The sequence below is a fragment of the Solanum stenotomum genome, chromosome 8 (assembly GCF_019186545.1).
Source record: "Solanum stenotomum isolate F172 chromosome 8, ASM1918654v1, whole genome shotgun sequence".
NCBI lineage: Eukaryota > Viridiplantae > Streptophyta > Magnoliopsida > Solanales > Solanaceae > Solanum > Solanum stenotomum.
In genome coordinates, this window is record NC_064289.1 from 28,640,468 (window position 1) to 28,656,793 (window position 16,326).

A 16,326-nucleotide genomic window follows, 5' to 3' on the forward strand; every position below is an offset into this window, starting at 1 on the left:
GAGTGGAAGAACTTGGGAAAACCTTTGATGAAAAGTTTTCTCTTTGTATTTTGAATTTTTTGACTTGAAGGTTTTAGAGTTCTTGATGGAAAAGAGGAACTCTAGGTGAGTTTTAAGAGAATCTCTAAATACTTGAATGTTTAGATTGATGATTAAGAGGAAAACTTGTTAGTTGAATGATATACTCTGTTAAAACACTCAAAAATGACTTAGAATAGTTTTAAAAAGCTTGGGAAAGGACAAAAATAACTCTATAACGTGTGCAGGAAATTGCTGAAAATAATTGTAGCAAGCCTTCACGAAAGGGTCTACGGTTCGTGGAAATTTCCATCGTCCGTAGGTCCAGTCGTAGAACATCGTTTACTAGACATGGCTTCACTAAAACGAGTATAACTTTTTACTCTAAACTCGAAATGAGGCAAACTTGGTGGTGTTGAAAAGAGGACCCATAGACCCTTAATTTACATGACCACCTAATTCATTATATGCTGATAGATTTGATCGTTTGAAATTAACCTAAGTATAATCTTATCTCAAAACATAATCAGTAAGAAAATTTTCAACCCAACTCTGTGCAAGGGTTTCTTGTGACCTTTAATTATGTGTAAAAACATTGGGGTATAGGTTTAAAAAGGGTAAGAAAAGACTAAAAACAACCCCTCTCAAAAACTGAAAGAAGTCATTACGGAAGGTCATCTACGGTCCGTACAAAAGTCTACGGACCGTAGACCCTCTCGTAGAAAACATGTTGAGTTTTGGATCTCTGAAGTTGGGGTCTATGGATCCTTTCTACGGCCCGTAGGAACTTTGACGAGTCATCCTGCTAAATTGTAGGAACCTTACTGGGTTGTTTCAGGACTTGGGTTCCACGAGGTCTTTCTACAAACGTAGAAGGTTTTACGAGTAGTCTGGTATATGAAACTTGGACCTGAGAATAATTTTTCAGAGCATGGTTCTACAAACCCACCTATGGTCCGTAAATACTTTATGAGTTGTAGATTTCTTTCGTGGGACCAATCTGAAGAAATTTTTTCAAGGTCTGATTTTAGTTGGAGTTTTTGGGACGTTACAATTATCTTCATATTATCACCTAGATGGTCATTCATGCCATATTATCAAAAAGAGACAATATTATCACCTAGAGGAACATTCATGTTATATAATCAAAGGAGATCATCGCCTAGAGGGAGATTCATGCCATATTATTAAAGGAGATATTATCATTCCCGAAGGGACATCATCTTCATTGCCCAAAGGAACATCATCTTCATATCGTTGCAAGAAATCCATCACCATAATATCATCGCTAAGGAGGCCATCAAGGTATTGCATCACATCAACTCATTACTTATTACGTCAAAATCGAAAGAGGATAATGTTCGAGAAATCTATTATAAATCGCATCAACTTTGGAAGTGGAGGATGTGAGCTTTATTTGATTTACGTCAAATTGAAGAAGTGACATCAATTTTTCAAAGAGATGACTACCTGTCAACATAGTAAAGCGCACAATCTCTCTATTTGAATTATATTTTGTACTAATTAGTTTTATCTCAGCCTTTGTCGAGAGCTTTCGAGAGATGAATACTCAATCGAACCACAAATGAGGACAACATAAAAAAGGATGCGGCACAACGTATAAAATTTTTTTAGCACCGAACTGGGACATAGTTTGAAGAGGAATATCAAACTCTTTGGACGTAAGCTAAGGAGCGACTTCCACCACAGTCAAACCACACACCCTATCAAAAGGCATGTGTGTACTTTTTGGGTTTATCGGTTACAATTTTGCATCCGAAAAACTTCGACTCACATCGAAGGCAACTTTTCGTTCCAAGTGAAAATGCACCAAGAGCTTTGAAACTTATATCCGTGTAAGTTCTTACTTATGGATATGAAGAGTTCCATATTCATGGCTAAGAGGTTGCAAACCACTTTTTCATAATTCGCTAATTTTTCATCTTTCAGAACCGAAGATTATCTTGGCATACTAGATTTCCTTTTCAACTGATCGAGTTGAACTACAAAAAACTCCATTCCCAAGGTTTATGAATGTCGGGGGGATCAATGTTGAAAACTCGATTGTATACTAACAATCTCTCTTAAATCTTATTTTCGAGCATTCCAGTTTCCTCATAATTTGATAATGGGATAAATTTTAAATTATTTCAACATCGTGCGCCAAATCAAGCATCTTATCAAATTATAAGTTGCGTGAATTCTCATATAGCCCGGGATATGTAGGACATCCAATATCGGGATCCGACCATAATTTCTCAAAGCCCGTACAATATTCCTTTCAGGTGGATGAAAATGTGGTTGGCCAAAATTGGATTTGTCAATTTTCTTTGCCCAAGATCTCTTTTATCGACCCTATCCGAAGAAAGGGATAGTTGTTAACATTCAATTTTGGCCCTGCACGATAGAGATTAATCATCGAACTTCTTCAATTTCAAACGATTTGAAATAATTAGTTTTATAAAGATTTAAATTATTTTCAAGTTATTTAAAATAATTTTCTGATTTTTATGACTTTAAATAATATATGTAGTTCTATATAATTATGTTTATAATTCCTACCTTTTACAAATATTCGAAAATCATTTTAATTTTTTTTTAATTAAAATTGTTGTTAATTAGTTTAGTTCAATTAGGAGAAAATATTTTCGAATTAATTAATTTATAATTAAGTTATTTTTTTTTATTTTATTGAGATTAAGAAGCTCGTTAATTAGTTAATATTAATTCGTCCTATTTAATATTTAAATCAAGTCGACAATTCAATTCAATTTTAGCTAAATTCTTAATTCACTTTGCCAAAGCTTAACCCATTTTCATTCAATTTTGAGACCAGAAATCAACCCATTCTTCTATTCATTCCCCATGCCTGACCCATCAGATACACCAAATTTCCAACTCTTATTCACTACAACATAACAACTACAATTCCTAACACCCAAATCCCAATGCATCCATCAGCAGTAGGGGTGTCAATGGAACGATTCGATTGTTATTTTAAAAAAAAGTATACCATTCCAATTTTTCGGGTATTTTATAATGTATAATTAAAAATAGATTTTTAAAGGGAAAATTGTATGAAATAACAAACTATTAATTCAAAATAAATGTTATAACCACAGTTTAATTTAAGTCTAATTCGTAGCAAACACTTTGCCATTCACCTCTCTTCCCAAAAATCTCACTCGCCACTCTTCAGAAATCTCCTTCGCCAATCTTCCTCGCCTCTCTCACTTTATACAAACACAAATGTATAAATTGTGTTTGTGTTTGTATAAATCGATAGAAAACTTTATATACAAATACAAATACATATCTTGTTGTCCTATACACTTATAATTATACAATACAAATTTTTTCCCGCCCAGTTCTCTTTTGCCTTTCTCTCTTTCTCGTTTTATACAAACACACATTATACAAAATACAATGTATAATTTGTGTTTGTATAAAGCAAGGTATACAAAAATGCAGTTACATATACATATACAAATTTATATTTAAATACAAATAATACACATATACGACTGAAAATCACAACCAAAAAACATATACTTATACAACTTACAACCAAGTCAGTTTCTTTGTATAATTGTGTTTGTATAAAGCGAGAGAGAGATTTGTATACAAATATATATGTACACAAAAATACAGTTACATATACATATACATATTTATATTGAAATAGATATATAGGGAAACTTACATAAATATTCTATATTAAGAAAATATTTACCATTTATAGCAATAACATTTATTTTAACTTGATCACTTTTAATACATTTATAATACAATTTTAATACATATTACAGAGAAAAATTTATAAAACACATATAATACAAGTTTTATTGATGAATAATACATTTATCACACATTTTGATACACTTATAATACAATGTGTCAATTTCTTACCAAACAAGCATAATATATTTTAAAACAGTTATAATACATATATATTGCATACATAATTCACTTTTAATACATATTGTAGATTTATCACGGTATTGCTATAAGTGGTAATAAATAAAAAGTATTGCTAAAATCAGTAATTATTTATTAAAAGACACATATTTAAGTAATTTTTCCTACATATATAATACACATATACATATATGACTAAAAAACACAATTAAAAAACATATACTTATAAAACTTATAACAAAGTTAGTTTCTTATTGAGAAAAGACATAAAGTCACCACTATCGTTGTCCCGTATTTGCGTAAAGACATCTTAACTTTGGAAGTGTCCTATCACCCCACAAAACTATTTAATATCTTTGTAAATTGGTCATTTTGATCCATTTCCTCGTCTGGGTTGTTACCACGCATATGAAGCGCGTAATACAGTGTTTTCACTGCCATTAATTAGTTTTAAAGTGTCACGTGTTGTTTTATTTCTTTATTAGTATTAATTATTTAATTAATTTACATCATCTTCCCCAAATTTAAAGAGAAGAGCCGTTGGTAGCCCTAAAATTACGATTTCATCTTTTTTTCCAAAGCAAGATCAACGTTGGTGCTCTCTCTTTGACGAATTCATCATCTTCCCCAAGCTCAATAAGGTAGGAATTCATTTTATCTTTTGATTTCCAGTAGAAAGCGTTAATTTGAAGTTTTTTATGGTTTAATTTCTTCTTAATTTTGTGATTAGGTTTTGACCGAAAATGTCAAATGCAATGTTGAATCATATTTGTAATGATGAGAATGATCCGATGTTGCGAGTGAAATTGCGATGCAAACATGGTGACTTACTTTCAATGTCGGAGCACAATCCAGCTCGAAGATTTTGGTCTTGTCCACGCTATCGTGTATGTTTCCTAATTTTTTTCTGGAGATCTTTTGTTTATGTATTTTTCTTTTAATTTGTTTTTTTGCGTATTTTAGTAGGATGCGTGCAACTTCTTTAGATGGAGGGATCGTGAAGATGTTGATATACGATCCAAGTACGTTATTTCGAGATTGTTAAAGAGAATTAAGGAGTTGGAAGAAGCATTGGCACGTTATGAAAGTCATGTTGAAAGTAACCAAGTTGTGATGAAGGAGAAGAAGAAGAGAAAATGTTGTAACTTGAAGCTAATTGTCTTGATCGTTATTGTGTGTTTTCTATTTTTAAGCCTAACCAAGAATGTGAAGGATGGAAGTTGTAGGTGTGTGCAACCAAAATTGCCATAGACATCTTTAGTTACTTTCAAGTTTTTGAAGTTGTAGGTGTGTGTAACTTGAAGCTAATTGTCTTGATCTTGCTTTGTCAAATGCTCAAGTTTTAGTTGGTCTTTGTTGTCGAAATAGTTATGATTTGAACAAATTGTTAATGTATTTGGTTGATTATTGTGGTAACCATTTGAGAAACTTCAAAAATATGTTCAACTATAAATAAATGAGAAGAATATAGCTAAAAGCAACAAAAAGCTGATCAAAAAGAGGACTTCATTCCAACATAATCATTCAATTTGATGTACAACTATCAAGTTGATCTTGTTTTGTACACACAAAATTGAGTTTGATTCCAACCAAAAACAGCACCAAAATATACATAATTAAAATTTGTTTGTCAAAATGAACAAGACAACATCAAAATGCCCTACTTTCATGGCACATGAGTCTTCTTACTTGAACTTGTTTGGCTTTGGCTATTAGCAGTAGCAATAGTTGTAGACCTAGTTTGGATAACCTTTTCAGTCCTCATTCTTTCTAGGTTGATACTGGTAATAGTTGTCTTCCCCCTTCCATTTGAATCCATGTACTGGTGTGTAGCCAATATCACCAGTAACAACATCAGCCCTCTTTGTCACTATTGTACCAGTATTGATGACTCTTTTACTTGGTAATTCAGGCTGCTTAGTCAAATAAATACATATTCAAATCAAAAGACATTTAGGCCTTGCATTGACAGTTGTAAACTTTCATTGAGAGTTGTAAACTTACATTGAGAGTTGTAAATCCATCTTCAGCTTGGTATATGCCAACACCTACCATTCTTGGCCTTTTAAAAGCTCTTGTTTGTCCTCCACTATGTGTCCTCATGTTCTACTGGTCTTTTCCCTCTTGCTTCAGAACTAGTTTGACTATGTTAGGACATTCCTCTTCCTCTACCTAGTCCTTCATTCACATTTCTTTATTGAGGCATTCCTCTTCCTCTACTTGTTCCTGCTCCTCTACCTCTACCTCTACCATTTATAGTCTATAATTTGAAACTCAAATACTAAAGCATATCTATATTGTCTATAAATGATAGAATAATTAGATATATTACCTCTGTGTTTGTAGCAGTTCCATGTGATTGAGTTGGAACACCTATAGAACTTGAAACATTTCTTGTGCCTCTTCCTCTACCACTTTCATTATTTGTGATGGCCTGATTTTTACACATCAGTGCATGCAATTACAACTAAATCTTGTACAAATGAATACATATATATATCTGTGAAGAATCTCCAGGTGATTGAGTTGAATTACTACCCCTTGATCTACCTCTTGCTCTACCTTTTGCTCTGCCTCATGCTGCTCTTTCCTGAGAAGATGGTTCAGCTGACTGACTTGGACCAGTACCTCTTGCCTGAGAAGATGGTTCAGCTGACTGACATCGATCAACTTGGTTTCTTGTAGGACAACCTTTTTTATTATGTCCTTGTGTACCACATTTGCTACAAATCATAACAACACCGTTTTTGCTAAGCTTTCCAGTTTGTCTGCTTTCATTTGCTTCCTTTCTTCTAACCTTACTTGGTCTTCTAGGCATCTTTTTGATCTTTGGTGGCTTTACAATTGGATTATTTGATATATGCCACATTTTCATATTATTTATTGGCTGTATAAATTGGGCATATGTGCTGAATATTTCTCCGTGCTATAACAACTAATCACATAATTGATTGGTTCCAACTCCTTGTAATGAAGGACAACAACACCATGAGGACAAGGAATGCACCTGAGCTGCCAATATCTGCAACTACAACTCCTACTAACAATGTCCACAATATGTGTAAATTCATAGTGTTTAATCTCTAAACCTCTTTCTCCATTCCAAGTCAAGTTACATTGCATAGACTTTTCAATATTTTCTTGCAAAATCTTCAAAGACATAAGAGATATATCAGTGATCCTAGTATATATCCTAGTTAATGAAAAACTCACAATCTATTGTATATCATGATCAACAAGGACCAATAACTCATCCCACTTAATGAAAAACTCACAATCTATTATATATCCCAGTTCTTTTATGTAGTCCCTCAACTCACAATAAGACATCCTAGAAACGTCTGCATCTAGGAATTCTGTCACTTGCCCCAATATATTTAGGTGGGGGACCAAATTCTATTAACTCCCCATGATACCATCTTAAAATTATCAGAATAAAAGTCATCCTGAAAAAGCATGTAAAAAAGACAAACACAATTCAAACACACATTTCAACAACAAACTCTAACAAGCTGTACACAAAAAACATAATCACTAACAAACAACAGTAGCAAAAACACTAACTAACAAGAGTAGAAAAGGCACTAACAAACAACAGTAGCAGTAGCACTAACATTTAGCCCCATCACTAACAGAACAAAAAACTTGTAAACAAGTCGATAGTGTACAAATTGAAGTCTACAAATGTATTAGAGACAAATAATAATATTCGAACTAAGTGGATAACATAAAATCCTAACTTAAACACAATCACTATTAGTCGCACTAAGTCGATAACACAAAACCCTAATCACTAACTTTCGCACTAAGTCGATACCACAAAACCCTCATAGTAGCAATTACTCAATAACACAACGAAACACTATAAAATTCTAACAATGGCAACTATAATAGGTCGATTCAACACTCTTTACACTATAATTATCCCTAAAATCATAATAATCAAAACAAAGAAGATCTTTATCATATAATGTAGAGCCCTAACCTGTTTGCCCTTCAATTCCTTGTCCCTCCAAAAATCTTCACCAAGAAACATCAACAACGAGATTATCAACACCAAGATAACGAGAAGACTTTTCTATATTTTGTGATTTTAGGGAAAGTTGAGAAATAACAAAAGAAAAGGAGAAGAAGACTTTTCTTCAAATGAATAGGGTCGGTTGGGTTAAATGAATATTACATGAGTGAGCATCACGCGCGCCAACACAGACGATGGAATGGGTTAAAATGGCCCACTTATAAAGATATTAAATAGTTTTGTGGGGTGATAGGACACTTCTAAAGTTAAGGTGTCTTTATGCAAATACGGGACAACTTCAGTGGTGACTTTATTTCTTTACTCTTTCTTATTTCAGATTCCAAATATATACTCATACAATATGAATGAATATCGAAATATATACTTATACAATATGAATGAATATCGAAATATATACTTATACATATACAGATTAATAGCTCCATACCAAACATAATATGCTATAGAATGCAATTATGCAGACTATAGCTATAGCATACAAATATGATTTTTATGTTTGCTAAACCTAAATTTTACTCTTTTTTAAAACCATCCCAATCATATCTGTTTCTCTTCGGTATCGATCCAGTTCAGTTATTTTTTTTTACTTATAAAGTATCACCTCAAAATATACTATTAAATATTTCTTTGACAAGTATGTTCTTGAAGCAACACTTCAATTCTTCACCAAGATGTCAAGAATGTAAAACTTTGGTACGTATTGTTTGATCTTAAACATTTAATAGGAGTGCTTTCATAGGTTTTGTCGTATTGTTTGATGGAGTATCTATTATATTATCTATGACATAGGTTATATTTATATTTGAACTTTTGTATAAAATATATTTATATATTAAATTTAACATATTGCTAACACATAAAATATATTTACATACATGTAAGCTTATTTGATTCGGTTAGGGAATTTTTCAATTTTTATTATAAATTAAAAAGACCATCCCAATTGTTCGGGACGGTTATACACTTAAATAAAAGTCCACGATTTTATTGAAAAATGATATAAATCGGTTCAGTCAGTTTTTCATATTCTTTTAACATCCCTAATCAGTAGCCCAATTCGTATTCCAATAACATCACCGACCCAACAGCCCATCACAACAATACATTACGTACAACAATACAACAATACGTATACTATGTATACAACGTCTACATACAAGTGACGCATACACGCATACACCCTCTCTGTGTCGTCCTTTTCGTGACCAGTACAACTTCGTCCTACCCTTATTTCCGTTTTAGAGTAATAGAAAGACGGTTTTCAAAATTGATTTCAACTTTAAGGATAAAAATCAATTTTTAGGAATTGTCATTTAATTTTTTAAAGAAATTAAATATATTTTCAAACTAATTTATAAAATACTTAAATAGAAAAATCTTTCGAAATTCCAAAGAAAGGGTACAAGGTTCTTATTTCTATTTTCAAGAAGGTTTTACGTATTTGAATTGTCCGATAACACGCGGTTATCCGATGACTTGAAAAAACTAACTTTATTTGACTAACTTTTGGGAAATTACTTTGAAATAATTAAAGGCATTTAAAACTATTTGAAAAGAAATTAACTTAAAACCACTTGAAATAATTTGGAAAGAGAGTAAATTTTATCAAAAAAATGACCAGGTAAAGAATGGTAATTAAATAAAATCATTTAAAAGATTAAATTAACATGAAAAGGTTAATCTTTAGGGGGATATAATTAAATGAAACTAAACATTTAAAGTTAGAGTTAATACAAAATAATAATAAACAAATAACAATAAAGGAAAGAATAAATTTGAGCTTTGCTCAAATTCATAGTTATTGGGCTTCATAGCAAACCCAAAACCTGTCCTAAATTCTAAGGGGAGAATTACGCAAATAACCCAAAACTTGTCCTAAATTCTAAGGGGGGAATTACGCGGATAACCCAAAACATGTACTAGTTAATTAGCTAACATAGCTATAGTTTGAATTAATTATGGCTCGCAACGTAATTTAAGTTGTAATTACGTCGCCTCTCTCCTCTCTTTCCCTCTCTCTCGCCTCTCTCCTCTTTTATACATAGACAAATACAAATTATCAAATACAATTATACATATACTTATACAATTATATGACAAATATACAAATACAATTAATCTCTCTCCACTCTCTGCCCTCCCTCTCCCAATCTCGCTCGCCAGATATACATATGCAATTTACCTCTCTGCCCTCTCTCGCTCGCCACTCTACTCCCTCTCCCAATCTCACTAGTCCGTCTCCTCCCTCTAACATGTAGCTACGAACCTCAAATTCTAATAAGATGGTTTGCTGAAAAATAAATGGGTTTCAGCCAATTTCTTCCTTAGAAATCTGCTATTTTAATCATTTTGGGCTGCTACTGCACTTGGGCTTTTCTAGCCCACTTTCATCCTCGTACAAGTGTATATCAGTATTGTATATCAGTGCATATGGAGGTATACAACCTATTTTTCCCTTATCTCTGTATATAAGTTATATATAGGCTGTATACAACCATTCTCATCCTTCAAACCCTGTAATTCAACTTCAGGACATGTACATCAGCTTCCAATTGACGAGATAAACATGAAAAACTCAACGATATGCAAGGGTGGAGTCCAAAATAGACTCGGATGGAGTTTCACATGCAAATAAAGAGTAATACGGATTAGCTCTCTAATTATGCAAGGCTTTAATATCACAAATGTATCATGTTCATAATCAATTTTAATAAATAATAGTCCAAATCACACCCTTTTGATCTCCCCCATACCTTCATATCAAAGTTGGGAATGATTGACTTTTGGATTCAAATAATAGCGCATAATGACAGTACTTCTTTCCATTTCTTCTTATATGATCTTATCTACTTGAAATGCTTACCTGTACGTGCGGAGAAGGTACCAGGGGACCAAACGAAAGGGCACCGAAAGGTATACATTAGTGAAGACATTTGGGTTTAACATAAAACAAGTTAAATGATTATTTAAAATTAAACTAAAAGGGTACAAACAATTTAGATACCCAGTCCATTCAGAGAGATTAATAATCTACTCATATAAGTTATCCTTTGTAAATGAATTGACAACCACGTAGCCATGCTTAAACCAATGTCCCAGAAACATATTTTAATGAGCTTAAACAATAATACACAATAAAATCTCAGAATGCCAAAAAGAAAAGTGGACAGATCATTATCTATTCCTACTGATATTAACCTAAACACACCAACAAAGGTTGTGGTGGAGTGGTAAATTACTCTTTCATCATTAACCAAGAGGTCCCGAGTTCAAGTCACATTTGTTACAGAGCGCTTAACCTCCAATGTGGGACTTCCTGACGTGTGAGTACTGGACACTGGATGAAAATCCAAAAAGAAGTATTAAGCAACTTAACATGAAGCAACAAAACTTAAATTAGTTAGTTTATTAACTTATTTTTGGATCAGATCGTGATAACCACTCTCTCAAAATGACTTCGAAATATACATACAACGGTAAAGTTATCATAATAATGGGTACATTTTCGAAATGAATAAGAGCATAAAACAATGGAATCAACATAGAATTTCAGACAAGAAAATCAAAGAGGTATATAGCTCACAAAACCGATTGTATCAACGATTCTAAACCAAGAGTCAAGAGTCACGCCAATCCTTCTCTCGACTTAAACAGAAGAGTCATAACATCTAAACACCTAAACACAAAAAGCAAGAAACAACTAGTTCGTGATAAAGGAGAATAGAATCAAAACATGACTCGTATGATCTGAAAAGAAATAAAGGAGCAGAACGAGATAAGGATTAGGTTGTCACCCTTTCCTAAGCAGTGACACTGGGACAACGAAGTTGAGAGCCTCTCCACTGGGGCGGCTCAAGCATATTAGTGGCCTAAAGCAAAATTTAAACGGGGCATTTAACTTAAATTGTTAATAACCTTTGTATAATTGATTTCTTCTAGTTTTCAATTGATAATATAACCATTTTTATTTTAAATTATTTTTCATGAGATATAGTACTCCAAATATGTCAAATTTCTTCTAATAATTCCTTCATTTTTCATGAAAAGTTTACTTTTTGTACAAATAATATTCAATATTTGTTAAAAAATAATAACTTATAACCTATTATTATTTAAAATGAGGCCCCTTAAATTTGGGGGCCCTTGCACATGTCTTTTTTTAAACACTGTCGAGCCGCCCCTGCCTCTCCACCACCACAATAGAACTCCGTGTGAACAGCGAACGGAAAATATTGTGTGCATATTGAACAGAGATTTTTGAGTCTAGATTTTAGTAGGTATCCCTTTTTAGGTTTGATACTTTTTTTCAAAATTTCATAAAATAAAATATTGTGTGCATATTTGTACGAACTACGTGCACCTAATTCTCATCTCGAAGAAATACGTAGGCAGTTCTTTTTGAGTTCGATACTTCTTTTTCAAAATTTCATAAAATAAAATATAGTGTGCATATTTTTAGAGCCATATTTGTACGGTATTTCCTTTTTCAACAAAAAAATAAAAAATAGTGTACATATTTTAAGAGTCATATCTTCAACTTGGTTGGGACTAAGATGGGGACGAAGAAGAAGTTTAGAGGGTTTGAAGAAGAAGCCTTGGGAGAGGCATAGTTTGTGATCAAGAAGCTTCTTACATTTTACTTGTAAATTTTCTTGTAATGAAGTATGAATGAAGAGTTCAGTTATCCTTGTACAAAGTCGAACTACGTATGGCCTGATTTCTCCTTTATGAGATACATAGTTGATCTTTCCTGGCCCGACTCCTATCTTTTTCCTTCATTTTTACAATGAATTAGTAAATTCATACTAACAGATGTCAAGAGTACAACCATGAAAGATGCAAGAAGACCTTTGCTCAACACGAGTAAACTCTTATGTGTTTATTTTCTCTCTATGTGATATTTTACACTAAATGTTATGAATTAAAACTAACAGATTTGTCTTTGACTTGTTTTTCTTTGTCAGGTATTTAGAATTGATATGTGTTGATAAATTAGTTGAGCATCCATACTTTACGCGGTCTAAAGTTCTCAAAGATTCCTTCCCTAACCGAAGTTTATTGAAAGGAAAAATAAAAATGGCTGATAATAGTGAGAAAATTGGCTTGACTGAAATTGTTGTAGCGGATCCCATCAATGCTGAACAAAATGAGTTGATTGCAGAGTTGACACAACATATTGTTGATATGAGAGTTGAGATACAGAAAAACCGAGACTTGTCAAATATGTCTAATGCTGCTAACACTCAAAGTGAAGGAAGGCCTTCACTTTATTTTCCTCCTCTAAATCGAACTCCCACATATTCCCCAAATAACCCGTCCACTATTCCGGTTCAAAAATCTCCCACCATCGATTTAACCATCCCTAACCCACATCACGCTTACTCTTCATACCAAGCACCGCCTCTCCTCCAAAGCTTAAATGCAAATAACTCTCAGACCTTCCCTCTCCTTCAAAGCCTAAATACCAACAACCTTCAGACCTTCCCTCTCTCCTTCAAAGCCTAAATACCAACAACCTTCAGACCTTCCCTCCCCTTAAAACCCTAAATGTCAACAACTCTCAAACCTTCCCTCCCCTTCAAAGCCTAAATACCAACAACTTTCAAACACTCCCTCCCAAGTACTAGACCCCTGCTCAAAAAGCTCAAAATTCATCTACCGCTCAACTCCTACCTCCAAAAGCCACTTTTCATATTCCAATCCATACAAAACCACATCTTCCCTACACTATCTATTCCGAACTCGATCATTGTGAGAATTATGAAAAAGAATGGAAGGTCAAAGAAGAAATGACCAAGCAAAGTATAAAGGAAGAGATCATGAAAGCTATGAAAGAATTTTATTATATTCCAAAAGTCGCAAGATTGAACTATGAAGCTATTTCTAATCACTCAAACTTGGACCTTCTCGGAGGATTTTAAGTACCAAAATTTGACACATTCCCTTGTCTCATCCAAGAGCATATTGTGATCAACTTGTGGGTGTTGGGAAGAATGAGGTTTTGTTAATGCGGCTCTTTAGCCAAAGTTTGAACAAGGAGTGTAACACTCCGTAACTAAAAAGAACTAGAAAGAAATTAAAAAGTGGAAATAATCATTTTTGGAAAGAATTTAAAAATCTGGAAAATTTGTTAAGTGTGTTAAGTTGGGTTTTTGGTCAACTTCAAACTATAATAAATTCTAGCTTAGGATGATTTTGGTGTGTTTCCAGATATCTTAGGAAATATGTTTGAATAATCTTTCCAAGGCCACTGAGTTTGTGCGATTACGAGTTCGTATGAGTGAGATACGCCCATTCGAAGTTGGGTTGTTCAATTAAGGAAACTCTAGAACCGAATTTTAGAAGGGTATTTTAGTCTATTTCTTACCCAATTAATTTAATTCATTTTAGTGAATTAATTAAGGGTCAACTCAGAATTTGGTCAGTTTAGAAATTTGGAAGTTCACGCTAGGGCTTTGAGAAAAGAGAAAAGAAGAGAAAGGAGAAGAAAGTTCAAGATTCGTCGTCTTTGTAAGGAATCGCTTGTGGATTTCGTCAAGAGGTGATCCCTACGAGGTATGTGAGATCACATAGTGTTGGGTCCATTTACCCACACGCCAAACATGTTTAATCCAACGATTTTCATCCTAAAAGAGTTGAATTTGATATTCTTGAGTTGTGTTCTTAAATTATTTTCATTCTTGAACTTACATATGATTGATGGGTTTTCTTGAGACGTTTTAGCGAAGTTAAGAGTTGTTTCGGTAGATTCTAGTGTACATGCTTTGGGTATCTAAATCTAAAAAAAGTATTGAGGAAAGGAATCGATTTAAAATGATTTAGGATCAAAAAACGAGTTGTAAAATTCGTCAGACGCACCTGGGGAGGGCAAGGCGCATCGTGACCCCATATAGCGCCAGAGAGGCTGGGGCGGCATGCCTACAGTGTGCCCAAAAGGAGCCCCAGAAAGTGGGGGATGGCACGGCACTCCAGGGACGTGCCCGGATCGTCGTTTTTCACTAATGTTTCGTCGTTTAGCCTATTTAAGTCCTTCTAAAGTGTACTAACACTTTCCATTGATTCAAACTACTCTAAATGACTTCTAAACATCTAGAAATCATCCAGAAACATGAATCTTACCTTAAATCCATAAATTCAAATTCAAGGAAAGTCAAGAGCCAAGTCTAGGAAGTTTTTAGAGTCTTTTCAAGAAGTTTTTTGCAAATGCTTTTAACTTTGTTTTAAGACTTAAAGTTCAAGTTGAGTAAAGAGTAAAAACTAAAGTTTGAAGTTCATTTCTTCAAAGAAGTATATGGGGACTATGTATTCCCAAAGAGTTTAAAATATTTTCACATTTAAATAGGAATGGAAACTGAGATTTCCAAAGAGATTTTGAGCTAGTATTCAGAAAAGAGTAATTGCTTTCTAAATGAAGCAAGAGAGGAAACTTTGATTTCCAAGATAGCCTTTGAGCTAAGTTTTTGAGCAATTATCTGAAATCACAGAAAGAGATATGTTTTTAAACATAAGAGCTAGTATCATATTTTGGGAGTAGTAATGAGCACCGATATGAGGGAGAGTTGAGACAACTCACAGCTCCCATAAACCATGTAGCCACCATGGGTAGAAAATGGTCATACTTTTTAGATGATTCCTTAGTACTTTTTAGCATATACTAGTGTATCCAGTTAGTAGTTCAGGTTCTATACACTCGGCAAGGTATATGACGACCCTGGCAGCGTGAGGCAAAACGTAGTATTATCACAATAGCTCTTACGTGATGGTTGTCGATTAGAGAAACTCCCATAGAAGTAATTGTATTCTTATATATATACACAGTTTATTTGTATTTTTACATATATTTCAGAGTTATATGTATCTTTGCATACATATAGAGTTGACATCATGTTTTTAAACAACTTTTCTTTATATTGCACTTGCTTTAAACTGCTTTATATTGAAATGAGTTCAGTTATGTTGAGTTGAGTTGAGCCAGGTAAGTTCATCAGTTCCCTTCAAGCTTAAGTTATGTTTAGCTTTCCAACTCGCATACTGATACATTCAATGTAATGACGCTAGTTGGCCTGCATCTTCTTATGATGCAGACGCAGGTAACCAGGATCAGCATCCAGCGCATCGTTGATCCAGTTGAGCACTCAGAGTCTTGTGGTGAGCCTCCTTGCTACCAGAGGATTCCTTTTGTTGCTTTCAGTTTTATGAGTTAGTTCATTAGGATATCGTGGGTCAGTCCCGACATCCATCTCAGTTGTTTAGAGGCTTCATAGTTAGACAGTCAGATATTAGTTCTTGAGTTTCCTCTTTTCTTTTTTATTGGTTGAGACTTGAGTTGCCACTTTTGGCCAGTGAATGTT

General features: G+C 33.5%; 1 pseudogene; it reads right to left on the bottom strand.

Annotated features, from left to right (window-relative positions):
* Positions 1-5,706: 5,706 nt before the first annotated feature.
* Positions 5,707-6,385, bottom strand: LOC125873684 (uncharacterized; annotated as a pseudogene).
* Between the last annotated feature and the right edge of the window lie 9,941 nt (positions 6,386-16,326).